Raw genomic sequence first — 11,149 nt, 5'->3', positions numbered from 1 at the left:
TTTAACAACAACCTCAACAATGAAAAACATCAAACAATTCAACAACAACCTCAACATTCAAAAACACCAACAAATTCAACAACAACCTCATCAATGAAAAACACCAAAAAATTCATCAACAACCTCAACATTCAAAAGCAGCAACAAATTCAACAAAAACCTCAACAATTAATATCACCAAAAAATTCAACAACAACGTCAACCTTGAAAAATACCAATAAATTCAACAAACTCAACAATGAAAAACACCAACAAATTCAACAACAACATCAACTTTGAAAAACACCAACAAATTCAAAAACCTCAACATGGAAAAACACCAACAAATTCAACCACAACCTCAGCAATGAAAAACATCAAAAAATGCAACAACAACCTCAACATTGAAAATCACCAATAAATTCAACAACAACCTATAAATTGATAATCACCAACTAATTTAACAACAACCTCAACAATGAAAAACATCAAACAATTCAACAACAACCTCAACATTCAAAAACAGCAACAAATTCAACAAAAACCTCAACAATTAAAAACACCAAAAAATTCAACAACAACGTCAACTTTGAAAAATACCAATAAATTCAACAACCTCAATAATGAAAAACACCAACAAATTCAATATAAACCTCAACCATGAAAAACATCAAATAATGCATCAACAACCTCAACATTCAAAAACAACAAAAAATTCAACAACAACCTCAACAATGAAAAACACCGAAAAATTCAACAACAAACTCAACATTGAAAATCACAAACAAATTCAACAACAACATCAACTTTGAAAAAAACCAACAAATTCAAAAACCTCAACATGGAAAAACACCAACAAATTCAACCACAACCTCAACATTGAAAATCACCAACAAATTCAACAACAACCTCAACAATGAAAAATACCTAAAAATTCAACAACAACCTCAACATTGAAAGTCACCAACAAATTCAACAAAAACCTCAACAATGAAAAGCACCAAATAATGCATCAACAACCTCAACATTCAAAAACACCAAAGATTCAACAAAAACCTCAACAATGAAAAACACCGAAAAAATTAAACAACAGCCTCAACTTTGAAAAACACCAACAACTTCATCAACCTCAACATTGAAAAACACCAACAAATTCAACTGCAAGCTCAACTTTGAAAAATACAAAAATGATCAAAAAAAACCATTCATAACACCAATGAATTCAACAACCTCAACATTGAAAATCACCAACAAATTCAACAACAACCTCAACAATGAAAAACACCAACAAATTCAACAAAAACCTCAACAATGAAAAACACCGAAAGATTCATCAACAACCTCAACATTCAAAAAAACCAACAAACTCAACAGAAACCTCAACAATGAAAAACACCTAAAAATTCAACAACAGCCACATCATTGAAAATCACCAACAAATTCAACAACAACCTCAACAATGAAAAACACCAAATAATGCATCAACAACCTCAACATTCAACAACAACGAAAAATTCAACAGAAACCTCAACAATGAAAAACACCGAAAAATTCAACAACAACCTCAACTTTCAACAACACCAACAACTTCACCAACCTCAACATTGAAAAACACCAACAATTTCAACTACAACCTCAACTTTGGAACATAGAAAAATGATCAAAAAATAACCATTGATAACACCAATGAATTCAACAACCTCAACATTGAAAATCACCAACAAATTCAACAACAACCTCAGCAATGAAAAACATCAAAAAATGCAACAGCAACCTCAACATTGAAAATCACCAACAAATTCAACAACAACCTCAACTTTGAAAAACACCAACAAATTCAAAAACCTCAACATGGAAAAACAACAACAAATTGAACCAGAACCTCAATATTGAAAATCACCAACAAATTCAACAACAACCTCAACAATGAAAAATACCTAAAAATTCAGCAACAACCTCAACATTGAAAGTCACCAACAAATTCAACAAAAACCTCAACAATGAAAAGCACCAAATAATGCATCAACAACCTCAACATTCAAAAACACCAAAAGATTCAACAAAAACCTCAACAATGTAAAACACCGAAAAAATTAAACAACAACCTCAACTTTGAAAATCACCAACAACTTCAAGAACCTCAACATTGAAAAACACTAACAAATTCAACTGCAAGCTCAACTGTGAAAAATACAAAAATGATCAAAAAAACCATTGATAACACCAATGAATTCAACAACCTCAACATTGAAAGTCACCAACAAATTCAACAAAAACCTCAACAATGAAAAGCACCAAATAATGCATCAACAACCTCAACATTCAAAAACACCAAAAGATTCAACAAAAACCTCAACAATGTAAAACACCGAAAAAATTAAACAACAACCTCAACTTTGAAAAACACCAACAACTTCAAGAACCTCAACATTGAAAAACACCAACAAATTCAACTGCAAGCTCAACTTTGAAAAATACAAAAATGATCAAAAAAAACCATTGATAACACCAACGAATTCAACAACCTCAACATTGAAAATCACCAACAAATTCAACAACAACCTCAACAATGAAAAACACCAACAAATTCAACAAAAACCTCAAGAATGAAAAACACCAAATAATGCATCAACAACCTCAACATTCAAAAACAACAAAAAATTCAACAAAAACCTCAACAATGAAAAACAACAACAAATTGAACAAAAACCTCAACAACGAAAATCACCGAAAGATTCATCAACAACCTCAACATTCAAAAGTACCAACAAATTCAACAGAAACCACAACAATGATAAACACCTAATAACTCAACAACAACCTCATCATTGAAAATCACCAACAAATTCAACAACAACCTCAACAATGAAAAGCACCAAATAATGCATCAACAACCTCAACATTCAAAAGCAACAAAAACTTCAACAAAAACCTCAACAATGAAAAACACCGAAAAATTCAACAACAACCTCAACTTACAACAACACCAACAACTTCAACAACCTCAACATTGAAAAACACCAACAATATCAACTGCAACCTCAACTTTGAAAAATAGAAAAATGATCATAAAAAACCATTAATAACACCAATGAATTCAACAACCTCAACACTGAAAATCACCAACAAATTCAACAACAACCTCAGCAATGAAAAACATCAAAAAATGCAACAACAACCTCAACATTGAAAATCACCAATAAATTCAACAACAACCTATATATTGAAAATCACCAACTAATTTAACAACAACCTCAACAATGAAAAACATCAAACAATTCAACAACAACCTCAACATTCAAAAACAGCAACAAATTCAACAACAACCTCATCAATGAAAAACACCAAAAAATTCATCAACAACCTCAACATTCAAAAACAGCAACAAATTCAACAAAAACCTCAACAATTAAAAACACCAAAAAATTCAACAACAACGTCAACTTTGAAAAATACCAATAAATTCAACAACCTCAATAATGAAAAACACCAACAAATTCAATAAAAACCTCAACCATGAAAAACATCAAATAATGCATCAACAACCTCAACATTCAAAAACAACAAAAAATTCTACAAAAACCTCAACAATGAAAAACTCCGAAAAATTCAACAACAAACTCAACATTGAAAATCACCAACAAATTCAACAACAACATCAACTTTGAAAAACACCAACAAATTCAAAAACCTCAACATGGAAAAACACCAACAAATTCAACCACAACCTCAACATTGAAAATCACCAACAAATTCAACAACAACCTCAACAATGAAAAATACCTAAAAATTCAGCAACAACCTCAACATTGAAAGTCACCAACAAATTCAACAAAAACCTCAACAATGAAAAGCACCAAATAATGCATCAACAACCTCAACATTCAAAAACACCAAAAGATTCAACAAAAACCTCAACAATGTAAAACACCGAAAAAATTAAACAACAACCTCAACTTTGAAAATCACCAACAACTTCAAGAACCTCAACATTGAAAAACACTAACAAATTCAACTGCAAGCTCAACTTTGAAAAATAGAAATATGATCAAAAAAAACCATTGATAACACCAATGAATTCAACAACCTCAACATTGAAAATCACCAACAAATTCAACAACAACCTCAACAATGAAAAACACCAACAAATTCAACAAAAACCTCAAGAATGAAAAACACCAAATAATGCATCAACAACCTCAACATTCAAAAACAACAAAAAATTCAACAAAAACCTCAACAATGAAAAACACCGAAAAATTCAACAACAACCTCAACTTTCAACAACACCAACAACTTCACCACCCTCAACATTGAAATCACCAACAATTTCAACTGCAACCTCAACTTTGAAACATAGAAAAATGATCAAAAAAAACCATTGATAACACCAATGAATTCAACAACCTCAACATTGAAAATCACCAACAAATTCAACAACAACCTCAACTTTGAAAAACACCAACAAATTCAAAAACCTCAACATGGAAAAACAACAACAAATTGAACCAGAACCTCAATATTGAAAATCACCAACAAATTCAACAACAACCTCAACAATGAAAAACACAAACAATTTCAACAAAAATCTCAACAATGAAAAACACCAAAAAATTCATCAACAACCTCAACATTCAAAACCGCTAACAAATTCAACAAAAACCTCAACAATGAAAAACACCAAAAAATTCAACAACAACCTCAACATTGAAAATCACCAATAAATTCAACAAAAACCTCAACAATCAAAAACACCAAAAAATTCAACAACAACCTCAACTTTGAAAAACACCAACAAATTCAACAACCTCAACATTGCAAAACACCAACAATTTCAACTGCAACCTCAACTTTGAAAAATACAAAAAAGATTTAAAAAAACCATTGATAACACCAATAATTTCAACAACATCAACTTTGAAAAACACCAACAAATTCAACCACAACCTCAACATTGAAAATCACCAACAAAGTCAACAACAACCTCAACAATGAAAAACACCAACAAATTCAACAAAAACCTCAAAAATGAAAAGCACCAAAAATTCAACAACAAACTCAGCTTTGAAAAGCACAAACAAATTCAACAACCTCAACATTGAAAAACCCCAGCAAATTCAACAACAACCTCAACTTTCAAAAATACAAAAAGGTTCAACAAAATAAAAATTGATAACAACAACAAATTCAACAACAACCTCAATATTGAAAATCACCAACAAATTTAACAACAACCTCAACAATGAAAAACATCAAACAATTCAACAACAACCTCAACATTCAGAAACAGCAACAAATTCAACAACAACCTCATCAATGAAAAACACCAAAAAATTCATCAACAACCTCAACATTCAAAAACAGCAACAAATTCAACAAAAACCTCAACAATTAATAACACCAAAAAATTCAACAACAACGTCAACCTTGAAAAATACCAATAAATTCAACAAACTCAACAATGAAAAACACCAACAAATTCAACAACAAACTCAACATTGAAAATCACCAAAAAATTCAACAACAATCTCAACATTGAAAAACTCCAACAATTTCAGCAACAACCTCAACAATGAATAACACCAAAAAATTCAACAACAAACTTAACATTGAAAATCACCAACAATTTCAACAACAACATCAACTTTGAAAAACACCAACAAATTCAAAAACCTCAACATGGAAAAACACCAACAAATTCAACAAAAACTTCAACAATGAAAAACACCAACAAATTCAACAACAAACTCAGCTTTGAAAAACACAAACAAATTCAACAACCTCAACATTGAAAAACACCAACAAATTCAACAACAACCTCAACTTTCAAAAATACAAAAGGTTCAACAAAATAAAAATTGATAACAACAACAAATTCAACAACAACCTCAATATTGAAAATCACCAACAAATTTAACAACAACCTCAACAATGAAAAACATCAAACAATTCAACAACAACCTCAACATTCAAAAACAGCAACAAATTCAACAACAACCTCATCAATGAAAAACACCAAAAAATTCATCAACAACCTCAACATTCAAAAACAGCAACAAATTCAACAAAAACCTCAACAATTAATAACACCAAAAAATTCAACAACAACGTCAACCTTGAAAAATACCAATAAATTCAACAAACTCAACAATGAAAAACACCAACAAATTCAACAACAAACTCAACATTGAAAATCACCAAAAAATCCAACAACAACCTCAACATTGAAAAACTCCAACAATTTCAGCAACAACCTCAACAATGAATAACACCAAAAAATTCAACAACAAACTCAACATTGAAAATCACCAACAAATTCAACAACAACATCAACTTTGAAAAACACCAACAAATTCAAAAACCTCAACATGGAAAAATACCAACAAATTCAACCACAACCTCAACATTGAAAATCACCAACAAATTCAACAACAACCTCAACAATGAAAAACACCAACAAATTGAACAAAAACCTCAACAACGAAAATCACCGAAAGATTCATCAACAACCTCAACATTCAAAAGTACCAACAAATTCAAAAGGAACCACAACAATGATAAACACCTAAAAACTCAACAACAACCTCATCATTGAAAATCACCAACAAATTCAACAACAACCTCAACAATGAAAAACACCAAATAATGCATCAACAACCTCAACATTCAAAAACAACAAAAAATTGAACAAAAACCTCAACAATGAAAAACACCGAAAAATTCAACAACAACCTCAACTTTCAACAACACCAACAACTTCAACAACCTCAACATTGAAAAACACCAACAATATCAACTGCAACCTCAACTTTGAAAAATAGAAAAATGATCAAAAAAAACCATTAATAACACCAATGAATTCAACAACCTCAACATTGAAAATCACCAACATATTCAACAACAACCTCAGCAATGAAAAACATCAAAAAATGCAACAACAACCTCAACATTGAAAATCACCAATAAATACAGCAACAAGCTATAAATTGAAAATCACCAACTAATTTAACAACAACCTCAACAATGAAAAACATCAAACAATTCAACAACAACCTCAACATTCAAAAACAGCAACAAATTCAACAACAACCTCATCAATGAAAAACACCAAAAAATTCATCAACAACCTCAACATTCAAAAACAGCAACAAATTCAACAAAAACCTCAACAATTAAAAACACCAAAAAATTCAACAACAACGTCAACTTTGAAAAATACCAATAAATTCAACAACCTCAATAATGTAAAACACCAACAATTTCAATAAAAACCTCAACCATGAAAAACATCAAATAATGCATCAACAACCTCAACATTCAAAAACAACAAAAAATTCAACAAAAACCTCAACAATGAAAAACACCAAAAAATTCAACAACAAACTCAACATTGAAAATCACCAACAAATTCAACAACAACATCAACTTTGAAAAACACCAACAAATTCAAAAACCTCAACATGGAAAAACACCAACAAATTCAACCACAACCTCAACATTGAAAATCACCAACAAATTCAACAACAACCTCAACAATGAAAAATACCAAAAAATTCAACAACAACCTCAACATTGAAAGTCACCAACAAATTCAACAAAAACCTCAACAATGAAAAGCACCAAATAATGCATCAACAACCTCAACATTCAAAAACACCAAAGGATTCAACAAAAACCTCAACAATGAAAAACACCGAAAAAAGTAAACAACAACCTCAACTTTGAAAAACACCAACAACTTCAACAACCTCAACATTGAAAAACACCAACAAATTCAACTGCAAGCTCAACTTTGAAAAATACAAAAATGATCAAAAAAAACCATTCATAACACCAATGAATTCAACAACCTCAACATTGAAAATCACCAACAAATTCAACAACAACCTCAACAATGAAAAACACCAACAAATTCAACAAAAACCTCAAGAATGAAAAACACCAAATAATGCATCAACAACCTCAACATTCAAAAACAACAAAAATTTCAACAAAAACCTCAACAATGAAAAACACCGAAAAATTCAACAACAACCTCAACTTTCAACAACACCAACAACTTCACCAACCTCAACATTGAAAACACCAACAATTTCAACTGCAACCTCAACTTTGAAACATAGATAAATGATTAAAAAAAACCATTGATAACACCAATGAATTCAACAACCTCAACATTGAAAATCACCAACAAATTCAACAACAACCTCAACTTTGAAGAACACCAACAAATTCAAAAACCTCAACATGGAAAAACAACAACAAATTGAACCAGAACCTCAATATTGAAAATCACCAACAAATTCAACAACAACCTCAACAATGAAAAACACAAACAATTTCAACAAAAACCTCAACAATGAAAAACACCAAAAAATTCATCAACAACCTCAACATTCAAAAACGCTAACAAATTCAACAAAAACCTCAACAATGAAAAACACCAAAAAATTCAACAACAACCTCAACATTGAAAATCACCAACAAATTCAACAAAAACCTCAACAATCAAAAACACCAAAAAATTCAACAACAACCTCAACTTTGAAAAACACCAACAAATTCAACAACCTCAACATTGCAAAACAACAACAATTTCAACTGCAACCTCAACTTTGAAAAATACAAAAAAGATTTAAAAGAACCATTGATAACACCAATAATTTGAACAAAATCAACTTTGAAAAACACCAACAAATTCAACCACAACCTCAACATTGAAAATCACCAACAAAGTCAACAACAACCTCAACAATGAAAAACACCAACAAATTCATCAACAACCTCAACATTCAAAAACAGCAACAAATTCAACAAAAACCTCAACAATTAATAACACCAAAAAATTCAACAACAACGTCAACCTTGAAAAATACCAATAAATTCAACAAACTCAACAATGAAAAACACCAAAAAATTCAACAACAACCTCAACATTGAAAAACTCCAACAATTTCAGCAACAACCTCAACAATGAAAAACACCAAAAAATTCAACAACAAACTCAACATTGAAGATCACCAACAAATTCAACAACAACATCAACTTTGAAAAACACCAACAAATTCAAAAACCTCAACATGGAAAAATACCAACAAATTCAACCACAACCTCAACATTGAAAATCACCAACAAATTCAACAACAACCTCAACAATGAAAAACACCAACAAATTGAACAAAAACCTCAACAACGAAAATCACCGAAAGATTCATCAACAACCTCAACATTCAAAAGTACCAACAAATTCAACAGAAACCACAACAATGATAAACACCTAATAACTCAACAACAACCTCATCATTGAAAATCACCAACAAATTCAACAACAACCTCAACAATGAAAAGCACCAAATAATGCATCAACAACCTCAACATTCAAAAGCAACAAAAACTTCAACAAAAACCTCAACAATGAAAAACACCGAAAAATTCAACAACAACCTCAACTTACAACAACACCAACAACTTCAACAACCTCAACATTGAAAAACACCAACAATATCAACTGCAACCTCAACTTTGAAAAATAGAAAAATGATCATAAAAAACCATTAATAACACCAATGAATTCAACAACCTCAACACTGAAAATCACCAACAAATTCAACAACAACCTCAGCAATGAAAAACATCAAAAAATGCAACAACAACCTCAACATTGAAAATCACCAATAAATTCAACAACAACCTATATATTGAAAATCACCAACTAATTTAACAACAACCTCAACAATGAAAAACATCAAACAATTCAACAACAACCTCAACATTCAAAAACAGCAACAAATTCAACAACAACCTCATCAATGAAAAACACCAAAAAATTCATCAACAACCTCAACATTCAAAAACAGCAACAAATTCAACAAAAACCTCAACAATTAAAAACAATAAAAAATTCAACAACAACGTCAACTTTGAAAAATACCAATAAATTCAACAACCTCAATAATGAAAAACACCAACAAATTCAATAAAAACCTCAACCATGAAAAACATCAAATAATGCATCAACAACCTCAACATTCAAAAACAACAAAAAATTCTACAAAAACCTCAACAATGAAAAACTCCGAAAAATTCAACAACAAACTCAACATTGAAAATCACCAACAAATTCAACAACAACATCAACTTTGAAAAACACCAACAAATTCAAAAACCTCAACATGGAAAAACACCAACAAATTCAACCACAACCTCAACATTGAAAATCACCAACAAATTCAACAACAACCTCAACAATGAAAAATACATAAAAATTCAGCAACAACCTCAACATTGAAAGTCACCAACAAATTCAACAAAAACCTCAACAATGAAAAGCACCAAATAATGCATCAACAACCTCAACATTCAAAAACACCAAAAGATTCAACAAAAACCTCAACAATGTAAAACACCGAAAAAATTAAACAACAACCTCAACTTTGAAAATCACCAACAACTTCAAGAACCTCAACATTGAAAAACACTAACAAATTCAACTGCAAGCTCAACTTTGAAAAATACAAAAATGATCAAAAAAACCATTGATAACACCAATGAATTCAACAACCTCAACATTGAAAGTCACCAACAAATTCAACAAAAACCTCAACAATGAAAAGCACCAAATAATGCATCAACAACCTCAACATTCAAAAACACCAAAAGATTCAACAAAAACCTCAACAATGTAAAACACCGAAAAAATTAAACAACAACCTCAACTTTGAAAAACACCAACAACTTCAAGAACCTCAACATTGAAAAACACCAACAAATTCAACTGCAAGCTCAACTTTGAAAAATACAAAAATGATCAAAAAAAACCATTGATAACACCAACGAATTCAACAACCTCAACATTGAAAATCACCAACAAATTCAACAACAACCTCAACAATGAAAAACACCAACAAATTCAACAAAAACCTCAAGAATGAAAAACACCAAATAATGCATCAACAACCTCAACATTCAAAAACAACAAAAAATTCAACAAAAACCTCAACAATGAAAAACACCAACAAATTGAACAAAAACCTCAACAACGAAAATCACCGAAAGATTCATCAACAACCTCAACATTCAAAAGTACCAACAAATTCAACAAAAACCTCAACAATGAAAAACACCGAAAAATTCAACAACAACCTCAACTTACAACAACACCAACAACTTC

Source organism: Cetorhinus maximus, unplaced genomic scaffold (genome assembly GCF_964194155.1).
Source record: "Cetorhinus maximus unplaced genomic scaffold, sCetMax3.hap1.1 HAP1_SCAFFOLD_45, whole genome shotgun sequence".
Lineage (NCBI taxonomy): Eukaryota > Metazoa > Chordata > Chondrichthyes > Lamniformes > Cetorhinidae > Cetorhinus > Cetorhinus maximus.
Note: the sequence above shows the minus strand (reverse complement) of the source record.